General features: G+C 46.1%; 63 non-coding genes and 1 pseudogene across 63 annotated transcripts; all 64 read right to left on the bottom strand.

Annotated features, from left to right (window-relative positions):
* Nucleotides 1-150: 150 nt before the first annotated feature.
* LOC123437367 lies at nucleotides 151-270 on the bottom strand. The gene has a single exon (XR_006628551.1). It is a non-coding gene; the product is annotated as a 5S ribosomal RNA (ribosomal RNA).
* A 191-nt stretch (nucleotides 271-461) lies between these two features.
* LOC123433570 lies at nucleotides 462-580 on the bottom strand. The gene has a single exon (XR_006624945.1). It is a non-coding gene; the product is annotated as a 5S ribosomal RNA (ribosomal RNA).
* Nucleotides 581-759: 179 nt separating this feature from the next.
* On the bottom strand, nucleotides 760-878 carry LOC123437336. Its single transcript, XR_006628522.1, has one exon. It is a non-coding gene; the product is annotated as a 5S ribosomal RNA (ribosomal RNA).
* A 185-nt stretch (nucleotides 879-1,063) lies between these two features.
* On the bottom strand, nucleotides 1,064-1,182 carry LOC123436411. Its single transcript, XR_006627638.1, has one exon. It is a non-coding gene; the product is annotated as a 5S ribosomal RNA (ribosomal RNA).
* A 221-nt stretch (nucleotides 1,183-1,403) lies between these two features.
* Nucleotides 1,404-1,522, bottom strand: LOC123433091. Its single transcript, XR_006624645.1, has one exon. It is a non-coding gene; the product is annotated as a 5S ribosomal RNA (ribosomal RNA).
* Nucleotides 1,523-1,704: 182 nt separating this feature from the next.
* LOC123435144 lies at nucleotides 1,705-1,823 on the bottom strand. Its single transcript, XR_006626405.1, has one exon. It is a non-coding gene; the product is annotated as a 5S ribosomal RNA (ribosomal RNA).
* A 206-nt stretch (nucleotides 1,824-2,029) lies between these two features.
* On the bottom strand, nucleotides 2,030-2,148 carry LOC123436454. The gene has a single exon (XR_006627678.1). It is a non-coding gene; the product is annotated as a 5S ribosomal RNA (ribosomal RNA).
* A 182-nt stretch (nucleotides 2,149-2,330) lies between these two features.
* On the bottom strand, nucleotides 2,331-2,449 carry LOC123437306. Its single transcript, XR_006628494.1, has one exon. It is a non-coding gene; the product is annotated as a 5S ribosomal RNA (ribosomal RNA).
* Nucleotides 2,450-2,628: 179 nt separating this feature from the next.
* LOC123437541 lies at nucleotides 2,629-2,747 on the bottom strand. Its single transcript, XR_006628715.1, has one exon. It is a non-coding gene; the product is annotated as a 5S ribosomal RNA (ribosomal RNA).
* A 179-nt stretch (nucleotides 2,748-2,926) lies between these two features.
* Nucleotides 2,927-3,046, bottom strand: LOC123437366. Its single transcript, XR_006628550.1, has one exon. It is a non-coding gene; the product is annotated as a 5S ribosomal RNA (ribosomal RNA).
* A 197-nt stretch (nucleotides 3,047-3,243) lies between these two features.
* Nucleotides 3,244-3,362, bottom strand: LOC123433558. The gene has a single exon (XR_006624943.1). It is a non-coding gene; the product is annotated as a 5S ribosomal RNA (ribosomal RNA).
* A 179-nt stretch (nucleotides 3,363-3,541) lies between these two features.
* Nucleotides 3,542-3,660, bottom strand: LOC123433546. Its single transcript, XR_006624941.1, has one exon. It is a non-coding gene; the product is annotated as a 5S ribosomal RNA (ribosomal RNA).
* A 200-nt stretch (nucleotides 3,661-3,860) lies between these two features.
* LOC123432648 lies at nucleotides 3,861-3,979 on the bottom strand. Its single transcript, XR_006624220.1, has one exon. It is a non-coding gene; the product is annotated as a 5S ribosomal RNA (ribosomal RNA).
* A 194-nt stretch (nucleotides 3,980-4,173) lies between these two features.
* LOC123432626 lies at nucleotides 4,174-4,292 on the bottom strand. The gene has a single exon (XR_006624200.1). It is a non-coding gene; the product is annotated as a 5S ribosomal RNA (ribosomal RNA).
* A 182-nt stretch (nucleotides 4,293-4,474) lies between these two features.
* Nucleotides 4,475-4,593, bottom strand: LOC123432230. The gene has a single exon (XR_006623823.1). It is a non-coding gene; the product is annotated as a 5S ribosomal RNA (ribosomal RNA).
* Nucleotides 4,594-4,775: 182 nt separating this feature from the next.
* On the bottom strand, nucleotides 4,776-4,894 carry LOC123431835. Its single transcript, XR_006623424.1, has one exon. It is a non-coding gene; the product is annotated as a 5S ribosomal RNA (ribosomal RNA).
* Nucleotides 4,895-5,094: 200 nt separating this feature from the next.
* Nucleotides 5,095-5,213, bottom strand: LOC123437200. The gene has a single exon (XR_006628393.1). It is a non-coding gene; the product is annotated as a 5S ribosomal RNA (ribosomal RNA).
* A 182-nt stretch (nucleotides 5,214-5,395) lies between these two features.
* Nucleotides 5,396-5,514, bottom strand: LOC123432253. The gene has a single exon (XR_006623845.1). It is a non-coding gene; the product is annotated as a 5S ribosomal RNA (ribosomal RNA).
* Nucleotides 5,515-5,693: 179 nt separating this feature from the next.
* Nucleotides 5,694-5,813, bottom strand: LOC123438752. Its single transcript, XR_006629876.1, has one exon. It is a non-coding gene; the product is annotated as a 5S ribosomal RNA (ribosomal RNA).
* Nucleotides 5,814-6,217: 404 nt separating this feature from the next.
* LOC123437365 lies at nucleotides 6,218-6,337 on the bottom strand. Its single transcript, XR_006628549.1, has one exon. It is a non-coding gene; the product is annotated as a 5S ribosomal RNA (ribosomal RNA).
* Nucleotides 6,338-6,540: 203 nt separating this feature from the next.
* Nucleotides 6,541-6,659, bottom strand: LOC123433535. Its single transcript, XR_006624940.1, has one exon. It is a non-coding gene; the product is annotated as a 5S ribosomal RNA (ribosomal RNA).
* A 179-nt stretch (nucleotides 6,660-6,838) lies between these two features.
* On the bottom strand, nucleotides 6,839-6,957 carry LOC123433523. The gene has a single exon (XR_006624939.1). It is a non-coding gene; the product is annotated as a 5S ribosomal RNA (ribosomal RNA).
* A 203-nt stretch (nucleotides 6,958-7,160) lies between these two features.
* LOC123431937 lies at nucleotides 7,161-7,279 on the bottom strand. Its single transcript, XR_006623543.1, has one exon. It is a non-coding gene; the product is annotated as a 5S ribosomal RNA (ribosomal RNA).
* Nucleotides 7,280-7,470: 191 nt separating this feature from the next.
* On the bottom strand, nucleotides 7,471-7,589 carry LOC123433014. The gene has a single exon (XR_006624573.1). It is a non-coding gene; the product is annotated as a 5S ribosomal RNA (ribosomal RNA).
* Nucleotides 7,590-7,771: 182 nt separating this feature from the next.
* On the bottom strand, nucleotides 7,772-7,890 carry LOC123431899. Its single transcript, XR_006623502.1, has one exon. It is a non-coding gene; the product is annotated as a 5S ribosomal RNA (ribosomal RNA).
* A 179-nt stretch (nucleotides 7,891-8,069) lies between these two features.
* LOC123437968 lies at nucleotides 8,070-8,188 on the bottom strand. The gene has a single exon (XR_006629128.1). It is a non-coding gene; the product is annotated as a 5S ribosomal RNA (ribosomal RNA).
* Nucleotides 8,189-8,394: 206 nt separating this feature from the next.
* On the bottom strand, nucleotides 8,395-8,513 carry LOC123433511. Its single transcript, XR_006624938.1, has one exon. It is a non-coding gene; the product is annotated as a 5S ribosomal RNA (ribosomal RNA).
* Nucleotides 8,514-8,716: 203 nt separating this feature from the next.
* On the bottom strand, nucleotides 8,717-8,835 carry LOC123436070. Its single transcript, XR_006627307.1, has one exon. It is a non-coding gene; the product is annotated as a 5S ribosomal RNA (ribosomal RNA).
* Nucleotides 8,836-9,035: 200 nt separating this feature from the next.
* LOC123437199 lies at nucleotides 9,036-9,154 on the bottom strand. The gene has a single exon (XR_006628392.1). It is a non-coding gene; the product is annotated as a 5S ribosomal RNA (ribosomal RNA).
* Nucleotides 9,155-9,336: 182 nt separating this feature from the next.
* On the bottom strand, nucleotides 9,337-9,455 carry LOC123437540. Its single transcript, XR_006628714.1, has one exon. It is a non-coding gene; the product is annotated as a 5S ribosomal RNA (ribosomal RNA).
* Nucleotides 9,456-9,634: 179 nt separating this feature from the next.
* LOC123437364 lies at nucleotides 9,635-9,754 on the bottom strand. The gene has a single exon (XR_006628548.1). It is a non-coding gene; the product is annotated as a 5S ribosomal RNA (ribosomal RNA).
* A 407-nt stretch (nucleotides 9,755-10,161) lies between these two features.
* Nucleotides 10,162-10,281, bottom strand: LOC123437363. The gene has a single exon (XR_006628547.1). It is a non-coding gene; the product is annotated as a 5S ribosomal RNA (ribosomal RNA).
* Nucleotides 10,282-10,496: 215 nt separating this feature from the next.
* On the bottom strand, nucleotides 10,497-10,615 carry LOC123433500. The gene has a single exon (XR_006624935.1). It is a non-coding gene; the product is annotated as a 5S ribosomal RNA (ribosomal RNA).
* A 179-nt stretch (nucleotides 10,616-10,794) lies between these two features.
* Nucleotides 10,795-10,913, bottom strand: LOC123433488. The gene has a single exon (XR_006624931.1). It is a non-coding gene; the product is annotated as a 5S ribosomal RNA (ribosomal RNA).
* A 206-nt stretch (nucleotides 10,914-11,119) lies between these two features.
* On the bottom strand, nucleotides 11,120-11,238 carry LOC123433477. The gene has a single exon (XR_006624930.1). It is a non-coding gene; the product is annotated as a 5S ribosomal RNA (ribosomal RNA).
* A 182-nt stretch (nucleotides 11,239-11,420) lies between these two features.
* LOC123437335 lies at nucleotides 11,421-11,539 on the bottom strand. Its single transcript, XR_006628521.1, has one exon. It is a non-coding gene; the product is annotated as a 5S ribosomal RNA (ribosomal RNA).
* A 188-nt stretch (nucleotides 11,540-11,727) lies between these two features.
* Nucleotides 11,728-11,846, bottom strand: LOC123433197. The gene has a single exon (XR_006624739.1). It is a non-coding gene; the product is annotated as a 5S ribosomal RNA (ribosomal RNA).
* A 213-nt stretch (nucleotides 11,847-12,059) lies between these two features.
* Nucleotides 12,060-12,178, bottom strand: LOC123433364. Its single transcript, XR_006624881.1, has one exon. It is a non-coding gene; the product is annotated as a 5S ribosomal RNA (ribosomal RNA).
* Nucleotides 12,179-12,360: 182 nt separating this feature from the next.
* On the bottom strand, nucleotides 12,361-12,479 carry LOC123433465. The gene has a single exon (XR_006624928.1). It is a non-coding gene; the product is annotated as a 5S ribosomal RNA (ribosomal RNA).
* A 188-nt stretch (nucleotides 12,480-12,667) lies between these two features.
* On the bottom strand, nucleotides 12,668-12,782 carry LOC123433451 (annotated as a pseudogene).
* A 179-nt stretch (nucleotides 12,783-12,961) lies between these two features.
* LOC123433453 lies at nucleotides 12,962-13,080 on the bottom strand. The gene has a single exon (XR_006624926.1). It is a non-coding gene; the product is annotated as a 5S ribosomal RNA (ribosomal RNA).
* Nucleotides 13,081-13,268: 188 nt separating this feature from the next.
* LOC123435237 lies at nucleotides 13,269-13,387 on the bottom strand. The gene has a single exon (XR_006626494.1). It is a non-coding gene; the product is annotated as a 5S ribosomal RNA (ribosomal RNA).
* A 182-nt stretch (nucleotides 13,388-13,569) lies between these two features.
* Nucleotides 13,570-13,688, bottom strand: LOC123432163. Its single transcript, XR_006623759.1, has one exon. It is a non-coding gene; the product is annotated as a 5S ribosomal RNA (ribosomal RNA).
* Nucleotides 13,689-13,876: 188 nt separating this feature from the next.
* Nucleotides 13,877-13,995, bottom strand: LOC123437538. Its single transcript, XR_006628712.1, has one exon. It is a non-coding gene; the product is annotated as a 5S ribosomal RNA (ribosomal RNA).
* Nucleotides 13,996-14,171: 176 nt separating this feature from the next.
* On the bottom strand, nucleotides 14,172-14,291 carry LOC123437361. The gene has a single exon (XR_006628545.1). It is a non-coding gene; the product is annotated as a 5S ribosomal RNA (ribosomal RNA).
* Nucleotides 14,292-14,491: 200 nt separating this feature from the next.
* On the bottom strand, nucleotides 14,492-14,610 carry LOC123436671. Its single transcript, XR_006627884.1, has one exon. It is a non-coding gene; the product is annotated as a 5S ribosomal RNA (ribosomal RNA).
* A 182-nt stretch (nucleotides 14,611-14,792) lies between these two features.
* On the bottom strand, nucleotides 14,793-14,911 carry LOC123438453. Its single transcript, XR_006629594.1, has one exon. It is a non-coding gene; the product is annotated as a 5S ribosomal RNA (ribosomal RNA).
* Nucleotides 14,912-15,111: 200 nt separating this feature from the next.
* Nucleotides 15,112-15,230, bottom strand: LOC123437619. The gene has a single exon (XR_006628792.1). It is a non-coding gene; the product is annotated as a 5S ribosomal RNA (ribosomal RNA).
* Nucleotides 15,231-15,785: 555 nt separating this feature from the next.
* LOC123437186 lies at nucleotides 15,786-15,904 on the bottom strand. The gene has a single exon (XR_006628380.1). It is a non-coding gene; the product is annotated as a 5S ribosomal RNA (ribosomal RNA).
* A 185-nt stretch (nucleotides 15,905-16,089) lies between these two features.
* Nucleotides 16,090-16,208, bottom strand: LOC123437284. Its single transcript, XR_006628473.1, has one exon. It is a non-coding gene; the product is annotated as a 5S ribosomal RNA (ribosomal RNA).
* Nucleotides 16,209-16,408: 200 nt separating this feature from the next.
* On the bottom strand, nucleotides 16,409-16,527 carry LOC123438889. Its single transcript, XR_006630005.1, has one exon. It is a non-coding gene; the product is annotated as a 5S ribosomal RNA (ribosomal RNA).
* A 191-nt stretch (nucleotides 16,528-16,718) lies between these two features.
* On the bottom strand, nucleotides 16,719-16,837 carry LOC123437476. Its single transcript, XR_006628653.1, has one exon. It is a non-coding gene; the product is annotated as a 5S ribosomal RNA (ribosomal RNA).
* Nucleotides 16,838-17,027: 190 nt separating this feature from the next.
* Nucleotides 17,028-17,146, bottom strand: LOC123437462. The gene has a single exon (XR_006628640.1). It is a non-coding gene; the product is annotated as a 5S ribosomal RNA (ribosomal RNA).
* Nucleotides 17,147-17,332: 186 nt separating this feature from the next.
* On the bottom strand, nucleotides 17,333-17,451 carry LOC123433442. Its single transcript, XR_006624922.1, has one exon. It is a non-coding gene; the product is annotated as a 5S ribosomal RNA (ribosomal RNA).
* A 191-nt stretch (nucleotides 17,452-17,642) lies between these two features.
* On the bottom strand, nucleotides 17,643-17,761 carry LOC123437322. Its single transcript, XR_006628509.1, has one exon. It is a non-coding gene; the product is annotated as a 5S ribosomal RNA (ribosomal RNA).
* A 227-nt stretch (nucleotides 17,762-17,988) lies between these two features.
* Nucleotides 17,989-18,107, bottom strand: LOC123431898. Its single transcript, XR_006623501.1, has one exon. It is a non-coding gene; the product is annotated as a 5S ribosomal RNA (ribosomal RNA).
* A 182-nt stretch (nucleotides 18,108-18,289) lies between these two features.
* On the bottom strand, nucleotides 18,290-18,408 carry LOC123436762. The gene has a single exon (XR_006627974.1). It is a non-coding gene; the product is annotated as a 5S ribosomal RNA (ribosomal RNA).
* A 308-nt stretch (nucleotides 18,409-18,716) lies between these two features.
* Nucleotides 18,717-18,835, bottom strand: LOC123432637. The gene has a single exon (XR_006624210.1). It is a non-coding gene; the product is annotated as a 5S ribosomal RNA (ribosomal RNA).
* Nucleotides 18,836-19,017: 182 nt separating this feature from the next.
* Nucleotides 19,018-19,136, bottom strand: LOC123433008. Its single transcript, XR_006624568.1, has one exon. It is a non-coding gene; the product is annotated as a 5S ribosomal RNA (ribosomal RNA).
* A 197-nt stretch (nucleotides 19,137-19,333) lies between these two features.
* LOC123436714 lies at nucleotides 19,334-19,452 on the bottom strand. Its single transcript, XR_006627927.1, has one exon. It is a non-coding gene; the product is annotated as a 5S ribosomal RNA (ribosomal RNA).
* A 194-nt stretch (nucleotides 19,453-19,646) lies between these two features.
* LOC123431896 lies at nucleotides 19,647-19,765 on the bottom strand. The gene has a single exon (XR_006623498.1). It is a non-coding gene; the product is annotated as a 5S ribosomal RNA (ribosomal RNA).
* Nucleotides 19,766-19,944: 179 nt separating this feature from the next.
* On the bottom strand, nucleotides 19,945-20,063 carry LOC123436854. The gene has a single exon (XR_006628062.1). It is a non-coding gene; the product is annotated as a 5S ribosomal RNA (ribosomal RNA).
* A 215-nt stretch (nucleotides 20,064-20,278) lies between these two features.
* LOC123437571 lies at nucleotides 20,279-20,397 on the bottom strand. Its single transcript, XR_006628745.1, has one exon. It is a non-coding gene; the product is annotated as a 5S ribosomal RNA (ribosomal RNA).
* Nucleotides 20,398-20,582: 185 nt separating this feature from the next.
* LOC123435887 lies at nucleotides 20,583-20,701 on the bottom strand. The gene has a single exon (XR_006627132.1). It is a non-coding gene; the product is annotated as a 5S ribosomal RNA (ribosomal RNA).
* Between the last annotated feature and the right edge of the window lie 106 nt (nucleotides 20,702-20,807).

Below are 20,807 nucleotides of genomic sequence, written 5' to 3'. Positions count from 1 at the left end.
CTTGCCCCTACTACTACTACTACTAGTGGTTGGGTGTCAAGCGCGGTGGGAAAAGTCACACAGTAATCGTCAAAAATAAGAAAATGAGGTCATATAGATCACGGTCGCGCGTCATCCTTGTCACGTGGCGCAAAAATATATTTAAAAAGGGGAATGCAACACGAGGACTTCCCAGGAGGTCACCCATCCTAGTACTACTCTCGCCCCAAGCACGCTTAACTTCGGAGTTCTGATGGGATCCGGTGCTTTAGTGCTGGTATGATCGCATCCGACATGCAACTATCTATTTGTTCCTTATGCTTGCCCCTACTACTACTACTACCACTACTACTACTAGTCGTTGGGTTTCAAGTGCGGTGGGAAAAGTCACACAGTAATCGTCAAAAATAAGAAAATGAGGTCATATAGATCACGCTCCCGCGTCATCCTTGTCACGTGGCGCAAAAATATATTTAAAAAGGGGAATGCAACACGAGGACTTCCCAGGAGGTCACCCATCCTAGTACTACTCTCGCCCAAGCACGCTTAACTTCGGAGTTCTGATGGGATCCGGTGCTTTAGTGCTGGTATGATCGCATCCGACATGCAACTATCTATTTGTTCCTTATGCTTGCCCCTACTACTACTACTACTAGTGGTTGGGTGTCAAGCGCGGTGGGAAAAGTCACACAGTAATCGTCAAAAATAAGAAAATGAGGTCATATAGATCACGGTCCCGCGTCATCCTTGTCACGTGGCGCAAAAATATATTTAAAAAGGGGAATGCAACACGAGGACTTCCCAGGAGGTCACCCATCCTAGTACTACTCTCGCCCAAGCACGCTTAACTTCGAAGTTCTGACGGGATCCGGTGCTTTAGTGCTGGTATGATCGCATCCGACATGCAACTATCTATTTGTTCCTTATGCTTGCCCCTACTACTACTACTACTACTACTAGTCGTTGGGTGTCAAGCGCGGTGGGAAAAGTCACACAGTAATCGTCAAAAATAAGAAAATGAGGTCATATAGATCACGGTCCCGCGTCATCCTTGTCACGTGGCGCAAAAATATATTTAAGAAGGGGAATGCAACACGAGGACTTCCCAGGAGGTCACCCATCCTAGTACTACTCTCGCCCAAGCACGCTTAACTTCGGAGTTCTGATGGGATCCGATGCTTTAGTGCTGGTATGATCGCATCCGACATGCAACTATCTATTTGTTCCTTATGCTTGCCCCTACTACTACTACTACTACTACTACTACTACTACTACTACTACTACTACTACTACTACTAGTCGTTGGGTGTCAAGCGCGGTGGGAAAAGTCACACAGTAATCGTCAAAAATAAGAAAATGAGGTCATATAGATCACGGTCCCGCGTCATCCTTGTCACGTGGCGCAAAAATATATTTAAAAAGGGGAATGCAACACGAGGACTTCCCAGGATGTCACCCATCCTAGTACTACTCTCGCCCAAGCACGCTTAACTTCGAAGTTCTGATGGGATATGGTGCTTTAGTGCTGGTATGATCGCATCCGACATGCAACTATCTATTTGTTCCTTATGCTTGCCCCTACTACTACTACTATTACTAGTCGTTGGGTGTCAAGCGCGGTGGGAAAAGTCACACAGTAATCGTCAAAAATAAGAAAATGAGGTCATATAGATCACGCTCCCTCGTCATCCTTGTCACGTGGCGCAAAAATATATTTAAAAAGGGGAATGCAACACGAGGACTTCCCAGGAGGTCACCCATCCTAGTACTACTCTCGCCCAAGCACGCTTAACTTCGGAGTTCTGATGGGATCCGGTGCTTTAGTGCTGGTATGATCACATCCGACATGCAACTATCTATTTGTTCCTTATGCTTGCCCCTACTACTACTACTACTACTACTACTACTACTACTACTACTACTAGTGGTTGGGTGTCAAGCGCGGTGGGAAAAGTCACACAGTAATCGTCAAAAATAAGAAAATGAGGTCATATAGATCACGGTCCCGCGTCATCCTTGTCACGTGGCGCAAAAATATATTTAAAAAGGGGAATGCAACACAAGGACTTCCCAGGAGGTCACCCATCCTAGTACTACTCTCGCCCATGCACGCTTAACTTCGGAGTTCTGATGGGATCCGGTGCTTTAGTGCTGGTATGATCGCATCCGACATGCAACTATCTATTTGTTCCTTATGCTTGCCCCTACTACTACTACTACTACTAGTCGTTGGGTGTCAAGCGCGGTGGGAAAAGTCACACAGTAATCGTCAAAAATAAGAAAATGAGGTCATATAGATCACGCTCCCGCGTCATCCTTGTCACGTGGCGCAAAAATATATTTAAAAAGGGGAATGCAACACAAGGACTTCCCAGGAGGTCACCCATCCTAGTACTACTCTCGCCCAAGCACGCTTAACTTCGGAGTTCTGATGGGATCCGGTGCTTTAGTGCTGATATGATCGCATCCGGCATGCAACTATCTATTTGTTCCTTATGCTTGCCCCTACTACTACTACTACTAGTCGTTGGGTGTCAAGCGCGGTGGGAAAAGTCACACAGTAATCGTCAAAAATAAGAAAATGAGGACATATAGATCACGCTCCCGCGTCATCCTTGTCACGTGGCGCAAAAATATATTTAAAAAGGGGAATGCAACATGAGGACTTCCCAGGAGGTCACCCATCCTAGTACTACTCTCGCCCAAGCACGCTTAACTTCGGAGTTCTGATGGGATCCGGTGCTTTAGTGCTGGTATGATCGCATCCGACATGCAACTATCTATTTGTTCCTTATGCTTGCCCCTACTACTACTACTACTAGTGGTTGGGTGTCAAGCGCGGTGGGAAAAGTCACACAGTAATCGTCAAAAATAAGAAAATGAGGTCATATAGATCACGGTCGCGCGTCATCCTTGTCACGTGGCGCAAAAATATATTTAAAAAGGGGAATGCAACACGAGGACTTCCCAGGAGGTCACCCATCCTAGTACTACTCTCGCCCCAAGCACGCTTAACTTCGGAGTTCTGATGGGATCCGGTGCTTTAGTGCTGGTATGATCGCATCCGACATGCAACTATCTATTTGTTCCTTATGCTTGCCCCTCCTACTACTACTACTACTACTACTACTACTACTAGTCGTTGGGTGTCAAGCGCGGTGGGAAAAGACACACAGTAATCGTCAAAAATTAGAAAATGAGGTCATATAGATCACGCTCCCGCGTCATCCTTGTCACGTGGCGCAAAAATATATTTAAAAAGGGGAATGCAACACGAGGACTTCCCAGGAGGTCACCCATCCTAGTACTACTCTCGCCCAAGCACGCTTAACTTCGGAGTTCTGATGGGATCCGGTGCTTTAGTGCTGGTATGATCGCATCCGTCATGCAACTATCTATTTGTTCCTTATGCTTGCCCCAACTACTACTACTACTAGTGGTTGGGTGTCAAGCGCGGTGGGAAAAGTCACACAGTAATCGTCAAAAATAAGAAAATGAGGTCATATAGATCACGGTCGCGCGTCATCCTTGTCACGTGGCGCAAAAATATATTTAAAAAGGGGAATGCAACACGAGGACTTCCCAGGAGGTCACCCATCCTAGTACTACTCTCGCCCAAGCACGCTTAACTTCGGAGTTCTGATGGGATCCGGTGCTTTAGTGCTGGTATGATCGCATCCGACATGCAACTATCTATTTGTTCCTTATGCTTGCCCCTCCTCCTCCTCCTACTACTACTACTACGACTACTACTAGTCGTTGGGTGTCAAGCGCGGTGGGAAAAGTCACACAGTAATCGTCAAAAATTAGAAAATGAGGTCATATAGATCACGCTCCCGCGTCATCCTTGTCACGTGGCGCAAAAATATATTTAAAAAGGGGAATACAACACGAGGACTTCCCAGGAGGTCACCCATCCTAGGACTACTCTAGCCCAAGCACGCTTAACTTCGGAGTTCTGATGGGATCCGGTGCTTTAGTGCTGGTATGATCGCATCCGACATGCAACTATCTATTTGTTCCTTATGCTTGCCCCTACTACTACTACTACTACTACTACTACTACTAGTCGTTGGGTGTCAAGCGCGGTGGGAAAAGTCACACAGTAATCGTCAAAAATAAGAAAATGAGGTCATATAGATCACGCTCCCGCGTCATCCTTGTCACGTGGCGCAAAAATATATTTAAAAAGGGAAATGCAACACAAGGACTTCCCAGGAGGTCACCCATCCTAGTACTACTCTCGCCCAAGCACGCTTAACTTCGAAGTTCTGATGGGTTCCGGTGCTTTAGTGCTGGTATAATCGCATCCGACATGCAACTATCTATTTGTTCCTTATGCTTGCCCCTACTACTACTACTACTACTAGTGGTTGGGTGTCAAGCGCGGTGGAAAAAGTCACACAGTAATCGTTAAAAATAAGAAAATGAGGTCATATAGATCACGGTCCCGCGTCATCCTTGTCACGTGGCGCAAAAATATATTTAAAAAGGGGAATGCAACACAAGGACTTCCCAGGAGGTCACCCATCCTAGTACTACTCTCGCCCAAGCACGCTTAACTTCGAAGTTCTGATGGGTTCCGGTGCTTTAGTGCTGGTATAATCGCATCCGACATGCAACTATCTATTTGTTCCTTATGCTTGCCCCTACTACTACTACTACTACTAGTGGTTGGGTGTCAAGCGCGGTGGAAAAAGTCACACAGTAATCGTCAAAAATAAGAAAATGAGGTCATATAGATCACGGTCCCGCGTCATCCTTGTCACGTGGCGCAAAAATATATTTAAAAAGGGGAATGCAACACGAGGACTTCCCAGGAGGTCACCCATCCTAGTACTACTCTCGCCCAAGCACGCTTAACTTTGAAGTTCTTATGGGATCCGGTGCTTTAGTGCTGGTATGATCGCATCCGACATGCAACTATCTATTTGTTCCTTATGCTTGCCCCTCCTCCTACTACTAGTACTACTACTACGACTACTACTAGTCGTTGGGTGTCAAGCGCGGTGGGAAAAGTCACAAAGTAATCGTCAAAAATTAGAAAATGAGGTCATATAGATCACGCTCCCGCGTCATCCTTGTCACGTGGCGCAAAAATATATTTAAAAAGGGGAATGCAACACGAGGACTTCCCAGGAGGTCACCCATCCTAGTACTACTCTAGCCCAAGCACGCTTAACTTCGGAGTTCTGATGGGATCCGGTGCTTTAGTGCTGGTATGATCGCATCCGACATGCAACTATCTATTTGTTCCTTATGCTTGCCCCTACTACTACTACTACTACTAGTCGTTGGGTGTCAAGCGCGGTGGGAAAAGTCACACAGTAATCGTCAAAAATAAGAAAATGAGGACATATAGATCACGCTCCCGCGTCATCCTTGTCACGTGGCGCAAAAATATATTTAAAAAGGGGAATGCAACATGAGGACTTCCCAGGAGGTCACCCATCCTAGTACTACTCTCGCCCAAGCACGCTTAACTTCGGAGTTCTGATGGGATCCGGTGCTTTAGTGCTGGTATGATGGCATCCGACATGCAACTATCTATTTGTTCCTTATGCTTGCCCCTACTACTACTACTACTAGTAGTTGGGTGTCAAGCGCGGTGGGAAAAGTCACACAGTAATCGTCAAAAATAAGAAAATGAGGTCATATAGATCACGGTCGCGCGTCATCCTTGTCACGTGGCGCAAAAATATATTTAAAAAGGGGAATGCAACACGAGGACTTCCCAGGAGGTCACCCATCCTAGTACTACTCTCGCCCCAAGCACGCTTAACTTCGGAGTTCTGATGGGATCCGGTGCTTTAGTGCTGGTATGATCGCATCAGACATGCAACTATCTATTTGTTCCTTATGCTTGCCCCTCCTACTACTACTACTACTACTAATACTACTACTACTACTACTACTACTAGTCGTTGGGCGTCAAGCGCGGTGCGAAAAGTCACACAGTAATCGTCAAAAATTAGAAAATGAGGTCATATAGATCACGCTCCCGCGTCATCGGAGTTCTCATGGGATCCGGTGCTTTAGTGCTGGTATGATCGCATCCGACATGCAACTATCTATTTGTTCCTTATGCTTGCCCCTACTACTACTACTACTAGTAGTTGGGTGTCAAGCGCGGTGGGAAAAGTCACACAGTAATCGTCAAAAATAAGAAAATGAGGTCATATAGATCACGGTCGCGCGTCATCCTTGTCACGTGGCGCAAAAATATATTTAAAAAGGGGAATGCAACACGAGGACTTCCCAGGAGGTCACCCATCCTAGTACTACTCTCGCCCCAAGCACGCTTAACTTCGGAGTTCTGATGGGATCCGGTGCTTTAGTGCTGGTATGATCGCATCCGACAAGCAACTATCTATTTGTTCCTTATGCTTGCCCCTCCTACTACTACTACTACTACTACTACTACTACTACTACTAGTCGTTGGGTGTCAAGCGCGGTGGGAAAAGTCACACAGTAATCGTCAAAAATTAGAAAATGAGGTCATATAGATCACGCTCCCGCGTCATCCTTGTCACGTGGCGCAAAAATATATTTAAAAAGGGGAATGCAACACGAGGACTTCCCAGGAGGTCACCCATCCTAGTACTACTCTCGCCCAAGCACGCTTAACTTCGGAGTTCTGATGGGATCCGGTGCTTTAGTGCTGGTATGATCGCATCCGACATGCAACTATCTATTTGTTCCTTATGCTTGCCCCTACTACTACTACTACTAGTGGTTGGGTGTCAAGCGCGGTGGGAAAAGTCACACAGTAATCGTCAAAAATAAGAAAATGAGGTCATATAGATCACGGTCGCGCGTCATCCTTGTCACGTGGCGCAAAAATATATTTAAAAAGGGGAATGCAACACGAGGACTTCCCAGGAGGTCACCCATCCTAGTACTACTCTCGCCCAAGCACGCTTAACTTCGGAGTTCTGATGGGATCCGGTGCTTTAGTGCTGGTATGATCGCATCCGACATGCAACTATCTATTTGTTCCTTATGCTTGCCCCTCCTACTACTACTACTACTACTACTACTACGACTACTACTAGTCGTTGGGTGTCAAGCGCGGTGGGAAAAGTCACACAGTAATCGTCAAAAATTAGAAAATGAGGTCATATAGATCACGCTCCCGCGTCATCCTTGTCACGTGGCGCAAAAATATATTTAAAAAGGGGAATGCAACACGAGGACTTCCCAGGAGGTCACCCATCCTAGGACTACTCTAGCCCAAGCACGCTTAACTTCGGAGTTCTGATGGGATCCGGTGCTTTAGTGCTGGTATGATCGCATCCGACATGCAACTATCTATTTGTTCCTTATGCTTGCCCCTACTACTACTACTACTACTACTACTACTAGTCGTTGGGTGTCAAGCGCGGTGGGAAAAGTCACACAGTAATCGTCAAAAATAAGAAAATGAGGTCATATAGATCACGCTCCCGCGTCATCCTTGTCACGTGGCGCAAAAATATATTTAAAAAGGGGAATGCAACACAAGGACTTCCCAGGAGGTCACGCATCCTAGTACTACTCTCGCCCAAGCACGCTTAACTTCGAAGTTCTGATGGGTTCCGGTGCTTTAGTGCTGGTATGATCGCATCCGACATGCAACTATCTATTTGTTCCTTATGCTTGCCCCTACTACTACTACTACTACTAGTGGTTGGGTGTCAAGCGCGGTGGAAAAAGTCACACAGTAATCGTCAAAAATAAGAAAATGAGGTCATATAGATCACGGTCCCGCGTCATCCTTGTCACGTGGCGCAAAAATATATTTAAAAAGGGGAATGCAACACGAGGACTTCCCAGGAGGTCACCCATCCTAGTACTACTCTCGCCCAAGCACGCTTAACTTCGAAGTTCTGATGGGATATGGTGCTTTAGTGCTGGTATGATCGCATCCGACATGCAACTATCTATTTGTTCCTTATGCTTGCCCCTACTACTACTACTACTAGTCGTTGGGTGTCAAGCGCGGTGGGAAAACTCACACAGTAATCGTCAAAAATAAGAAAATGAGGTCATATAGATCACGCTCCCTCGTCATCCTTGTCACGTGGCGCAAAAATATATTTAAAAAGGGGAATGCAACACGAGGACTTCCCAGGAGGTCACCCGTCCTAGTACTACTCTCGCCCAAGCACGCTTAACTTCGGAGTTCTGATGGGATCCGGTGCTTTAGTGCTAGTATGATCGCATCCGACATGCAACTATCTATTTGTTCCTTATGCTTGCCCCTAGTACTACTACTACTACTACTACTACTACTACTACTACTACTAGTCGTTGGGTGTCAAGCGCGGTGGGAAAAGTCACACAGTAATCGTCAAAAATAAGAAAATGAGGTCATATAGATCACGGTCCCGCGTCATCCTTGTCACGTGGCGCAAAAATATATTTAAGAAGGGGAATGCAACACGAGGACTTCCCAGGAGGTCACCCATCCTAGTACTACTCTCGCCCAAGCACGCTTAACTTCGGAGTTCTGATGGGATCCGGTGCTTTAGTGCTGGTATGATCGCATCCGACATGCAACTATCTATTTGTTCCTTATGCTTGCCCCTACTACTACTACTACTACTACTAGTACTACTACTACTACTAGTCGTTGGGTGTCAAGCGCGGTGGGAAAAGTCACACAGTAATCGTCAAAAATAAGAAAATGAGGTCATATAGATCACGCTCCCGCGTCATCCTTGTCACATGGCGCAAAAATATATTTAAAAAGGGGAATGCAACACGAGGACTTCCCAGGAGGTCACCCATCCTAGTACTACTCTCGCCCAAGCACGCTTAACTTTGGAGTTCTGATGGGATCCGGTGCTTTAGTGCTGGTATGATCGCATCCGACATGCAACTATCTATTTGTTCCTTATGCTTGCCCCTCCTCCTACTACTAGTACTACTACTACGACTACTACTAGTCGTTGGGTGTCAAGCGCGGTGGGAAAAGTCACACAGTAATCGTCAAAAATTAGAAAATGAGGTCATATAGATCACGCTCCCGCGTCATCCTTGTCACGTGGCGCAAAAATATATTTAAAAAGGGGAATGCAACACGAGGACTTCCCAGGAGGTCACCCATCCTAGTACTACTCTAGCCCAAGCACGCTTAACTTCGGAGTTCTGATGGGATCCGGTGCTTTAGTGCTGGTATGATCGCATCCGACATGCAACTATCTATTTGTTCCTTATGCTTGCCCCTACTACTACTACTACTACTAGTCGTTGGGTGTCAAGCGCGGTGGGAAAAGTCACACAGTAATCGTCAAAAATAAGAAAATGAGGACATATAGATCACGCTCCCGCGTCATCCTTGTCACGTGGCGCAAAAATATATTTAAAAAGGGGAATGCAACATGAGGACTTCCCAGGAGGTCACCCATCCTAGTACTACTCTCGCCCAAGCACGCTTAACTTCGGAGTTCTGATGGGATCCGGTGCTTTAGTGCTGGTATGATCGCATCCGACATGCAACTATCTATTTGTTCCTTATGCTTGCCCCTACTACTACTACTACTAGTAGTTGGGTGTCAAGCGCGGTGGGAAAAGTCACACAGTAATCGTCAAAAATAAGAAAATGAGGTCATATAGATCACGGTCGCGCGTCATCCTTGTCACGTGGCGCAAAAATATATTTAAAAAGGGGAATGCAACACGAGGACTTCCCAGGAGGTCACCCATCCTAGTACTACTCTCGCCCCAAGCACGCTTAACTTCGGAGTTCTGATGGGATCCGGTGCTTTAGTGCTGGTATGATCGCATCCGACATGCAACTATCTATTTGTTCCTTATGCTTGCCCCTCCTACTACTACTACTACTACTACTACTACTACTACTACTACTACTACTACTAGTCGTTGGGCGTCAAGCGCGGTGGGAAAAGTCACACAGTAATCGTCAAAAATTAGAAAATGAGGTCATATAGATCACGCTCCCGCGTCATCGGAGTTCTGATGGGATCCGGTGCTTTAGTGCTGGTATGATCGCATCCGACATGCAACTATCTATTTGTTCCTTATGCTTGCCCCTACTACTACTACTACTAGTAGTTGGGTGTCAAGCGCGGTGGGAAAAGTCACACAGTAATCGTCAAAAATAAGAAAATGAGGTCATATAGATCACGGTCGCGCGTCATCCTTGTCACGTGGCGCAAAAATATATTTAAAAAGGGGAATGCAACACGAGGACTTCCCAGGAGGTCACCCATCCTAGTACTACTCTCGCCCCAAGCACGCTTAACTTCGGAGTTCTGATGGGATCCGGTGCTTTAGTGCTGGTATGATCGCATCCGACATGCAACTATCTATTTGTTCCTTATGCTTGCCCCTCCTACTACTACTACTACTACTACTACTACTACTACTACTACTACTACTACTAGTCGTTGGGTGTCAAGCGCGGTGGGAAAAGTCACACAGTAATCGTCAAAAATTAGAAAATGAGGTCATATAGATCACGCTCCCGCGTCATCCTTGTCACGTGGCGCAAAAATATATTTAAAAAGGGGAATGCAACACGAGGACTTCCCAGGAGGTCACCCATCCTAGTACTACTCTCGCCCAAGCACGCTTAACTTCGGAGTTCTGATGGGATCCGGTGCTTTAGTGCTGGTATGATCGCATCCGACATGCAACTATCTATTTGTTCCTTATGCTTGCCCCTACTACTACTACTACTAGTGGTTGGGTGTCAAGCGCGGTGGGAAAAGTCACACAGTAATCGTCAAAAATAAGAAAATGAGGTCATATAGATCACGGTCGCGCGTCATCCTTGTCACGTGGCGCAAAAATATATTTAAAAAGGGGAATGCAACACGAGGACTTCCCAGGAGGTCACCCATCCTAGTACTACTCTCGCCCAAGCACGCTTAACTTCGGAGTTCTGATGGGATCCGGTGCTTTAGTGCTGGTATGATCGCATCCGACATGCAACTATCTATTTGTTCCTTATGCTTGCCCCTCCTACTACTACTACTACTACTACTACTACTACGACTACTACTAGTCGTTGGGTGTCAAGCGCGGTGGGAAAAGTCACACAGTAATCGTCAAAAATTAGAAAATGAGGTCATATAGATCACGCTCCCGCGTCATCCTTGTCACGTGGCGCAAAAATATATTTAAAAAGGGGAATGCAACACGAGGACTTCCCAGGAGGTCACCCATCCTAGTACTACTCTCGCCCAAGCACGCTTAACTTCGGAGTTCTGATGGGATCCGGTGCTTTAGTGCTGGTATGATCGCATCCGACATGCAACTATCTATTTGTTCCTTATGCTTGCCCCTACTACTACTACTACTACTAGTGGTTGGGTGTCAAGCGCGGTGGGAAAAGTCACACAGTAATCGTCAAAAATAAGAAAATGAGGTCATATAGATCACGGTCCCGCGTCATCCTTGTCACGTGGCGCAAAAATATATTTAAAAAGGGGAATGCAACACGAGGACTTCCCAGGAGGTCACCCATCCTAGTACTACTCTCGCCCAAGCACGCTTAACTTCGAAGTTCTGACGGGATCCGGTGCTTTAGTGCTGGTATGATCGCATCCGACATGCAACTATCTATTTGTTCCTTATGCTTGCCCCTACTACTACTACTACTACTACTACTAGTCGTTGGGTGTCAAGCGCGGTGGGAAAAGTCACACAGTAATCGTCAAAAATAAGAAAATGAGGTCATATAGATCACGGTCCCGCGTCATCCTTGTCACGTGGCGCAAAAATATATTTAAGAAGGGGAATGCAACACGAGGACTTCCTAGGAGGTCACCCATCCTAGTGCTACTATCGCCCAAGCACGCTTAACTTCGGAGTTCTGATGGGATCCGATGCTTTAGTGCTGGTATGATCGCATCCGACATGCAACTATCTATTTGTTCCTTATGCTTGCCCCCTACTACTACTACTACTACTACTACTACTACTACTACTACTACTACTACTAGTCGTTGGGTGTCAAGCGCGGTGGGAAAAGTCACACAGTAATCGTCAAAAATAAGAAAATGAGGTCATATAGATCACGGTCCCGCGTCATCCTTGTCACGTGGCGCAAAAATATATTTAAAAAGGGGAATGCAACACGAGGACTTCCCAGGATGTCACCCATCCTAGTACTACTCTCGCCCAAGCACGCTTAACTTCGAAGTTCTGATGGTATATGGTGCTTTAGTGCTGGTATGATCGCATCCGACATGCAACTATCTATTTGTTCCTTATGCTTGCCCCTACTACTACTACTATTACTAGTCGTTGGGTGTCAAGCGCGGTGGGAAAAGTCACACAGTAATCGTCAAAAATAAGAAAATGAGGTCATATAGATCACGCTCCCTCGTCATCCTTGTCACGTGGCGCAAAAATATATTTAAAAAGGGGAATGCAACACGAGGACTTCCCAGGAGGTCACCCATCCTAGTACTACTCTCGCCCAAGCACGCTTAACTTCGGAGTTCTGATGGGATCCGGTGCTTTAGTGCTGGTATGATCGCATCCGACATGCAACTATCTATTTGTTCCTTATGCTTGCCCCTACTACTACTACTACTACTACTACTAGTCGTTGGGTGTCAAGCGCGGTGGGAAAAGTCACACAGTAATCGTCAAAAATAAGAAAATGAGGTCATATAGATCACGGTCCCGCGTCATCCTTGTCACGTGGCGCAAAAATATATTTAAAAAGGGGAATGCAACACGAGGACTTCCCAGGATGTCACCCATCCTAGTACTACTCTCGCCCAAGCACGCTTAACTTCGAAGTTCTGATGGTGGTGCTTTAGTGCTGGTATGATCGCATCCGACATGCAACTATCTATTTGTTCCTTATGCTTGCCCCTACTACTACTATTACTAGTCGTTGGGTGTCAAGCGCGGTGGGAAAAGTCACACAGTAATCGTCAAAAATAAGAAAATGAGGTCATATAGATCACGCTCCCTCGTCATCCTTGTCACGTGGCGCAAAAATATATTTAAAAAGGGGAATGCAACACGAGGACTTCCCAGGAGGTCACCCATCCTAGTACTACTCTCGCCCAAGCACGCTTAACTTCGGAGTTCTGATGGGATCCGGTGCTTTAGTGCTGGTATGATCGCATCCGACATGCAACTATCTATTTGTTCCTTATGCTTGCCCCTACTACTACTACTACTACTACTACTAGTGGTTGGGTGTCAAGCGCGGTGGGAAAAGTCACACAGTAATCGTCAAAAATAAGAAAATGAGGTCATATAGATCACGGTCCCGCGTCATCCTTGTCACGTGGCGCAAAAATATATTTAAAAAGGGGAATGCAACACAAGGACTTCCCAGGAGGTCACCCATCCTAGTACTACTCTCGCCCAAGCACGCTTAACTTCGGAGTTCTGATGGGATCCGGTGCTTTAGTGCTGGTATGATCGCATCCGACATGCAACTATCTATTTGTTCCTTATGCTTGCCCCTACTACTACTACTACTACTAGTCGTTGGGTGTCAAGCGCGGTGGGAAAAGTCACACAGTAATCGTCAAAAATAAGAAAATGAGGTCATATAGATCACGCTCCCGCGTCATCCTTGTCACGTGGCGCAAAAATATATTTAAAAAGGGGAATGCCACACAAGGACTTTCCAGGAGGTCACCCATCCTAGTACTACTCTCGCCCAAGCACGCTTAACTTCGGAGTTCTGATGGGATCCGGTGCTTTAGTGCTGGTATGATCGCATCCGGCATGCAACTATCTATTTGTTCCTTATGCTTGCCCCTACTACTACTACTACTACTACTACTAGTCGTTGGGTGTCAAGCGCGGTGGGAAAAGTCACACAGTAATCGTCAAAAATAAGAAAATGAGGACATATAGATCACGCTCCCGCGTCATCCTTGTCACGTGGCGCAAAAATATATTTAAAAAGGGGAATGCAACATGAGGACTTCCCAGGAGGTCACCCATCCTAGTACTACTCTCGCCCAAGCACGCTTAACTTCGGAGTTCTGATGGGATCCGGTGCTTTAGTGCTGGTATGATCGCATCCGACATGCAACTATCTATTTGTTCCTTATGCTTGCCCCTACTACTACTACTAGTGGTTGGGTGTCAAGCGCGGTGGGAAAAGTCACACAGTAATCGTCAAAAATAAGAAAATGAGGTCATATAGATCACGGTCGCGCGTCATCCTTGTCACGTGGCGCAAAAATATATTTAAAAAGGGGAATGCAACACGAGGACTTCCCAGGAGGTCACCCATCCTAGTACTACTCTCGCCCCAAGCACGCTTAACTTCGGAGTTCTGATGGGATCCGGTGCTTTAGTGCTGGTATGATCGCATCCGACATGCAACTATCTATTTGTTCCTTATGCTTGCCCCTCCTACTACTACTACTACTACTACTACTACTACTACTAGTCGTTGGGTCTCAAGCGCGATGGGAAAAGTCACACAGTAATCGTCAAAAATTAGAAAATGAGGTCATATAGATCACGCTCCCGCGTCATCCTTGTCACGTGGCGCAAAAATATATTTAAAAAGGGGAATGCAACACGAGGACTTCCCAGGAGGTCACCCATCCTAGTACTACTCTTGCCCAAGCACGCTTAACTTCGGAGTTCTGATGGGATCCGGTGCTTTAGTGCTGGTATGATCGCATCCGACATGCAACTATCTATTTGTTCCTTATGCTTGCCCCTACTACTACTACTACTACTAGTGGTTGGGTGTCAAGCGCGGTGGGAAAAGTCACACAGTAATCGTCAAAAATAAGAAAATGAGGTCATATAGATCACGGTCGCGCGTCATCCTTGTCACGTGGCGCAAAAATATATTTAAAAAGGGGAATGCAACACGAGGACTTCCCAGGAGGTCACCCATCCTAGTACTACTGTCGCCCAAGCACGCTTAACTTCGGAGTTCTGATGGGATCCGGTGCTTTAGTGCTGGTATGATCGCATCCGACATGCAACTATCTATTTGTTCCTTATGCTTGCCCCTCCTCCTCCTACTACTACTACTACTACGACTACTACTAGTCGTTGGGTGTCAAGCGCGGTGGGAAAAGTCACACAGTAATCGTCAAAAATTAGAAAATGAGGTCATATAGATCACGCTCCCGCGTCATCCTTGTCACGTGGCGCAAAAATATATTTAAAAAGGGGAATGCAACACGAGGACTTCCCAGGAGGTCACCCATCCTAGTACTACTCTCGCCCAAGCACGCTTAACTTCGGAGTTTTGATGGGATCCGGTGCTTTAGTGCTGGTATGATCGCATCCGACATGCAACTATCTATTTGTTCCTTATGCTTGCCCCTACTACTACTACTACTACTACTACTACTACTACTACTACTACTACTACTACTACTACTACTACTACTACTACTACTACTACTACTACTACTACTACTACTACTACTACTACTACTACTACTACTACTACTAGTCGTTGGGTGTCAAGCGCGGTGGGAAAAGTCACACAGTAATCGTCAAAAATAAAAAAATGAGGTCATATAGATCACGGTCCCGCGTCATCCTTGTCACGTGGCGCAAAAATATATTTAAGAAGGGGAATGCAACACGAGGACTTCCCTCTGATGGGATCCGGTGCTTTAGTGCTGGTATGATCGCATCCGACATGCAACTATCTATTTGTTCCTTATGCTTGCCCCTACTACTACTACTACTACTACTACTACTACTACTAGTGGTTGGGTGTCAAGCGCGGTGGGAAAAGTCACACAGTAATCGTCAAAAATAAGAAAATGAGGTCATATAGATCACGGTCCCGCGTCATCCTTGTCACGTGGCGCAAAAATATATTTAAAAAGGGGAATGCAACACGAGGACTTCCCAGGAGGTCACCCATCCTAGTACTACTCTCGCCCAAGCACACTTAACTTCGGAGTTCTCATGGGATCCGGTGCTTTAGTGCTGGTATGATCGCATCCGACATGCAACTATCTATTTGTTCCTTATGCTTGCCCCTACTACTACTACTACTACTACTAGTCGTTGGGTGTCAAGCGCGGTGGGAAAAGTCACACAGTAATCGTCAAAAATAAGAAAATGAGGTCATATAGATCACGGTCCCGCGTCATCCTTGTCACGTGGCGCAAAAATATATTTAAAAAGGGGAATGCAACACGAGGACTTCCCAGGAGGTCACCCATCCTAGCACTACTCTCGCCCAAGCACGCTTAACTTCGGAGTTCTGATGGGATCCGGTGCTTTAGTGCTGGTATGATCGCATCCGACATGCAACTATCTATTTGTTCCTTATGCTTGCCCCTCCTCCTCCTCCTACTACTACTACTACGACTACTACTAGTCGTTGGGTGTCAAGCGCGGTGGGAAAAGTCACACAGTAATCGTCAAAAATTAGAAAATGAGGTCATATAGATCACGCTCCCGCGTCATCCTTGTCACGTGGCGCAAAAATATATTTAAAAAGGGGAATGCAACACGAGGACTTCCCAGGAGGTCACCCATCCTAGTACTACTCTAGCCCAAGCACGCTTAACTTCGGAGTTCTGATGGGATCCGATGCTTTAGTGCTGGTATGATCGCATCCGACATGCAACAATCTATTTGTTCCTTATGCTTGCCCCTACTACTACTACTACTACTACTACTACTAGTCGTTGGGTGTCAAGCGCGGTGGGAAAAGTCACACAGTAATCGTCAAAAATAAAAAAATGAGGTCATATAGATCACGCTCCCGCGTCATCCTTGTCACGTGGCGCAAAAATATATTTAAAAAGGGGAATGCAACACAAGGACTTCCGAGGAGGTCACCCATCCTAGTACTACTCTCGCCCAAGCACGCTTAACTTCGGAGTTCTGATGGGATCCGGTGCTTTAGTGCTGGTATGATCGCATCCGACATGCAACTATCTATTTGTTCCTTATGCTTGCCCCTACTACTACTACTACTACTACTACTACTAGTCGTTGGGTGTCAAGCGCGGTGGCAAAGTCACACAGTAATCGTCAAAAATAAGAAAATGAGGTCATATAGATCACGCTCCCGCGTCATCCTTGTCACGTGGCGCAAAAATATATTTAAAAAGGGGAATGCAACACGAGGACTTCCCAGGAGGTCACCCATCCTAGTACTACTCTCGCCCAAGCACGCTTAACTTCTGAGTTCTGATGGGATCCGGTGCTTTAGTGCTGGTATGATCGCATCCGACATGCAACTATCTATTTGTTCCTTATGCTTGCCCCTACTACTACTACTACTACTACTAGTCGTTGGGTGTCAAGCGCGGTGGGAAAAGTCACACAGTAATCGTCAAAAATAAGAAAAATGAGGTCATATAGATCACGCTCCCGCGTCATCCTTGTCACGTGGCGCAAAAATATATTTAAAAAGGGGAATGCAACACGAGGACTTCCCAGGAGGTCACCCATCCTAGTACTACTCTCGCCCAAGCACGCTTAACTTCGGAGTTCTGATGGGATCCGGTGCTTTAGTGCTGGTATGATCGCATCCGATATGCAACTATCTATTTGTTCCTTATGCTTGCCCCTACTACTACTACTACTACTACTACTACTAGTCGTTGGGTGTCAAGCGCGGTGGGAAAAGTCACACAGTAATCGTCAAAAATAAGAAAATGAGGTCATATAGATCACGCTGCCGCGTCATCCTTGTCACGTGGCGCAAAAATATATTTAAAAAGGGGAATGCAACACGAGGACTTCCCAGGAGGTCACCCTTCCTAGTACTACTCTCGCCCAAGCACGCTTAACTTCGGAGTTCTGATGGGATCCGGTGCTTTAGTGCTGGTATGATCACATCCGACATGCAACTATCTATTTGTTCCTTATGCTTGCCCCTACTACTACTACTACTACTACTACTACTACTACTACTACTACTACTACTACTACTACTACTACTAGTCGTTGGGTGTCAAGCGCGGTGGGAAAAGTCACACAGTAATCGTCAAAAATAAGAAAATGAGGTCATATAGATCACGGTCCCGCGTCATCCTTGTCACGTGGCGCAAAAATATATTTAAAAAGGGGAATGCAACACGAGGACTTCCCAGGAGGTCACCCATCCTAGTACTACTCTCGCCCAAGCACGCTTAACTTCGAAGTTCTGATGGGATATGGTGCTTTAGTGCTGGTATGATCGCATCCGACATGCAACTATCTATTTGTTCCTTATGCTTGCCCCTACTACTACTACTACTACTAGTCGTTGGGTGTCAAGCGCGGTGGGAAAAGTCACACAGTAATCGTCAAAAATAAGAAAATGAGGTCATATAGATCACGGTCCCGCGTCATCCTTGTCACGTGGCGCAAAAATATATTTAAAAAGGGGAATGCAACACGAGGACTTCCCAGGAGGTCACCCATCCTAGTACTACTCTCGCCCAAGCACGCTTAACTTCGGAGTTCTGATGGGATCCAGTGCTTTAGTGCTGGTATGATCACATCCGACATGCAACTATCTATTTGTTCCTTATGCTTGCCCCTACTACTACTACTACTACTACTACTACTACTACTACTACTACTACTACTACTACTACTACTACTACTACTACTACTACTACTACTACTACTACTACTACTACTACTACTACTACTACTACTACTACTACTACTACTACTACTACTAGTCGTTGGGTGTCAAGCGCGGTGGGAAAAGTCACACAGTAATCGTCAAAAATAAGAAAATGAGGTCATATAGATCACGGTCCCGCGTCATCCTTGTCACGTGGCGCAAAAATATATTTAAAAAGGGGAATGCAACACGAGGACTTCCGAGGAGGTCACCCATCCTAGTACTACTCTCGCCCAAGCACGCTTAACTTCGAAGTTCTGATGGGATATGGTGCTTTAGTGCTGGTATGATCGCATCCGACATGCAACTATCTATTTGTTCCTTATGCTTGCCCCTACTACTACTACTACTACTAGTCGTTGGGTGTCAAGCGCGGTGGGAAAAGTCACACAGTAATCGTCAAAAATAAGAAAATGAGGTCATATAGATCACGGTCCCGCGTCATCCTTGTCACGTGGCGCAAAAATATATTTAAAAAGGGGAATGCAACACGAGGACTTCCCAGGAGGTCACCCATCCTAGTACTACTCTCGCCCAAGCACGCTTAACTTCGTAGTTGTGATGGGATCCGGTGCTTTAGTGCTGGTATGATCGCATCCGACATGCAACTATCTATTTGTTCCTTATGCTTGCCCCTACTACTACTACTACTACTACTACTACTACTACTAGTCGTTGGGTGTCAAGCGTGGTGGGAAAAGTCACACAGTAATCGTCAAAAATAAGAAAATGAGGTCATATAGATCACGGTCCCGCGTCATCCTTGTCACGTGGCGCAAAAATATATTTAAAAAGGGGAATGCAACACGAGGACTTCCCAGGAGGTCACCCATCCTAGTACTACTCTCGCCCAAGCACGCTTAACTTCGGAGTACTGATGGGATCCGGTGCTTTAGTGCTGGTATGATCGCATCCGACATGCAACTATCTATTTGTTCCTTATGCTTGCCCTTACTACTACTACTACTACTACTACTACTACTAGTGGTTGGGTGTCAAGCGCGGTGGGAAAAGTCACACAGTAATCGTCAAAAATAAAAAAATGAGGTCATATAGATCACGGTCCCGCGTCATCCTTGTCACGTGGCGCAAAAATATATTTGAAAAGGGGAATGCAACACGAGGACTTCCCAGGAGGTCACCCATCCTAGTACTACTCTCGCCCAAGCACGCTTAACTTCGAAGTTCTGATGGGATATGGTGCTTTAGTGCTGGTATGATCGCATCCGACATGCAACTATCTATTTGTTCCTTATGCTTGCCCCTACTACTACTACTACTAGTCGTTGGGTGTCAAGCGCGGTGGGAAAAGTCACACAGTAATCGTCAAAAATAAGAAAATGAGGTCATATAGATCACGCTCCCTCGTCATCCTTGTCACGTGGCGCAAAAATATATTTAAAAAGGGGAATGCAACACGAGGACTTCCCAGGAGGTCACCCATCCTAGTACTACTCTCGCCCAAGTACGCTTAACTTCGGAGTTCTGATGGGATCCGGTGCTTTAGTGCTGGTATGATCGCATCCGACATGCAACTATCTATTTGTTCCTTATGCTTGCCCCTACTACTACTACTACTACTACTACTACTACTACTACTACTACTACTACTACTAGTGGTTGGGTGTCAAGCGCGGTGGGAAAAGTCACACAGTAATCGTCAAAAATAAGAAAATGAGGTCACATAGATCACGGTCCCGCGTCATCCTTGTCACGTGGCGCAAAAATATATTTAAAAAGGGGAATGCAACACGAGGACTTCCCAGGAGGTCACCCATCCTAGTACTACTCTCGCCCAAGCACGCTTAACTTCGGAGTTCTAATAGGATCCGGTGCTTTAGTGCTGGTATGATCGCATCCGACATGCAACTATCTATTTGTTCCTTATGCTTGCCCCTACTACTACTACTACTACTACTAGTCGTTGGGTGTCAAGCGCGGTGCGAAAAGTCACACAGTAATCGTCAAAAATAAGAAAATGAGGTCATATAGATCACGCTCCCGCGTCATCCTTGTCACGTGGCGCAAAAATATATTTAAAAAGGGGAATGCAACACGAGGACTTCCCAGGAGGTCACCCATCCTAGTACCACTCTCGCCCAAGCACGCTTAACTTCGGAGTTCTGATGGGATCCGGTGCTTTAGTGCTGGTATGATCGCATCCGACATGCAACTATCTATTTGTTCCTTATGCTTGCCCCTACTACTACTACTACTACTACTAGTCGTTGGGTGTCAAGCGCGGTGGGAAAAGTCACACAGTAATCGTC

This window comes from Hordeum vulgare, chromosome 2H (assembly GCF_904849725.1).
Source record: "Hordeum vulgare subsp. vulgare chromosome 2H, MorexV3_pseudomolecules_assembly, whole genome shotgun sequence".
Classification (NCBI taxonomy): Eukaryota; Viridiplantae; Streptophyta; class Magnoliopsida; order Poales; family Poaceae; genus Hordeum; species Hordeum vulgare.
This window is presented reverse-complemented; position numbering and strand designations above follow the sequence as displayed.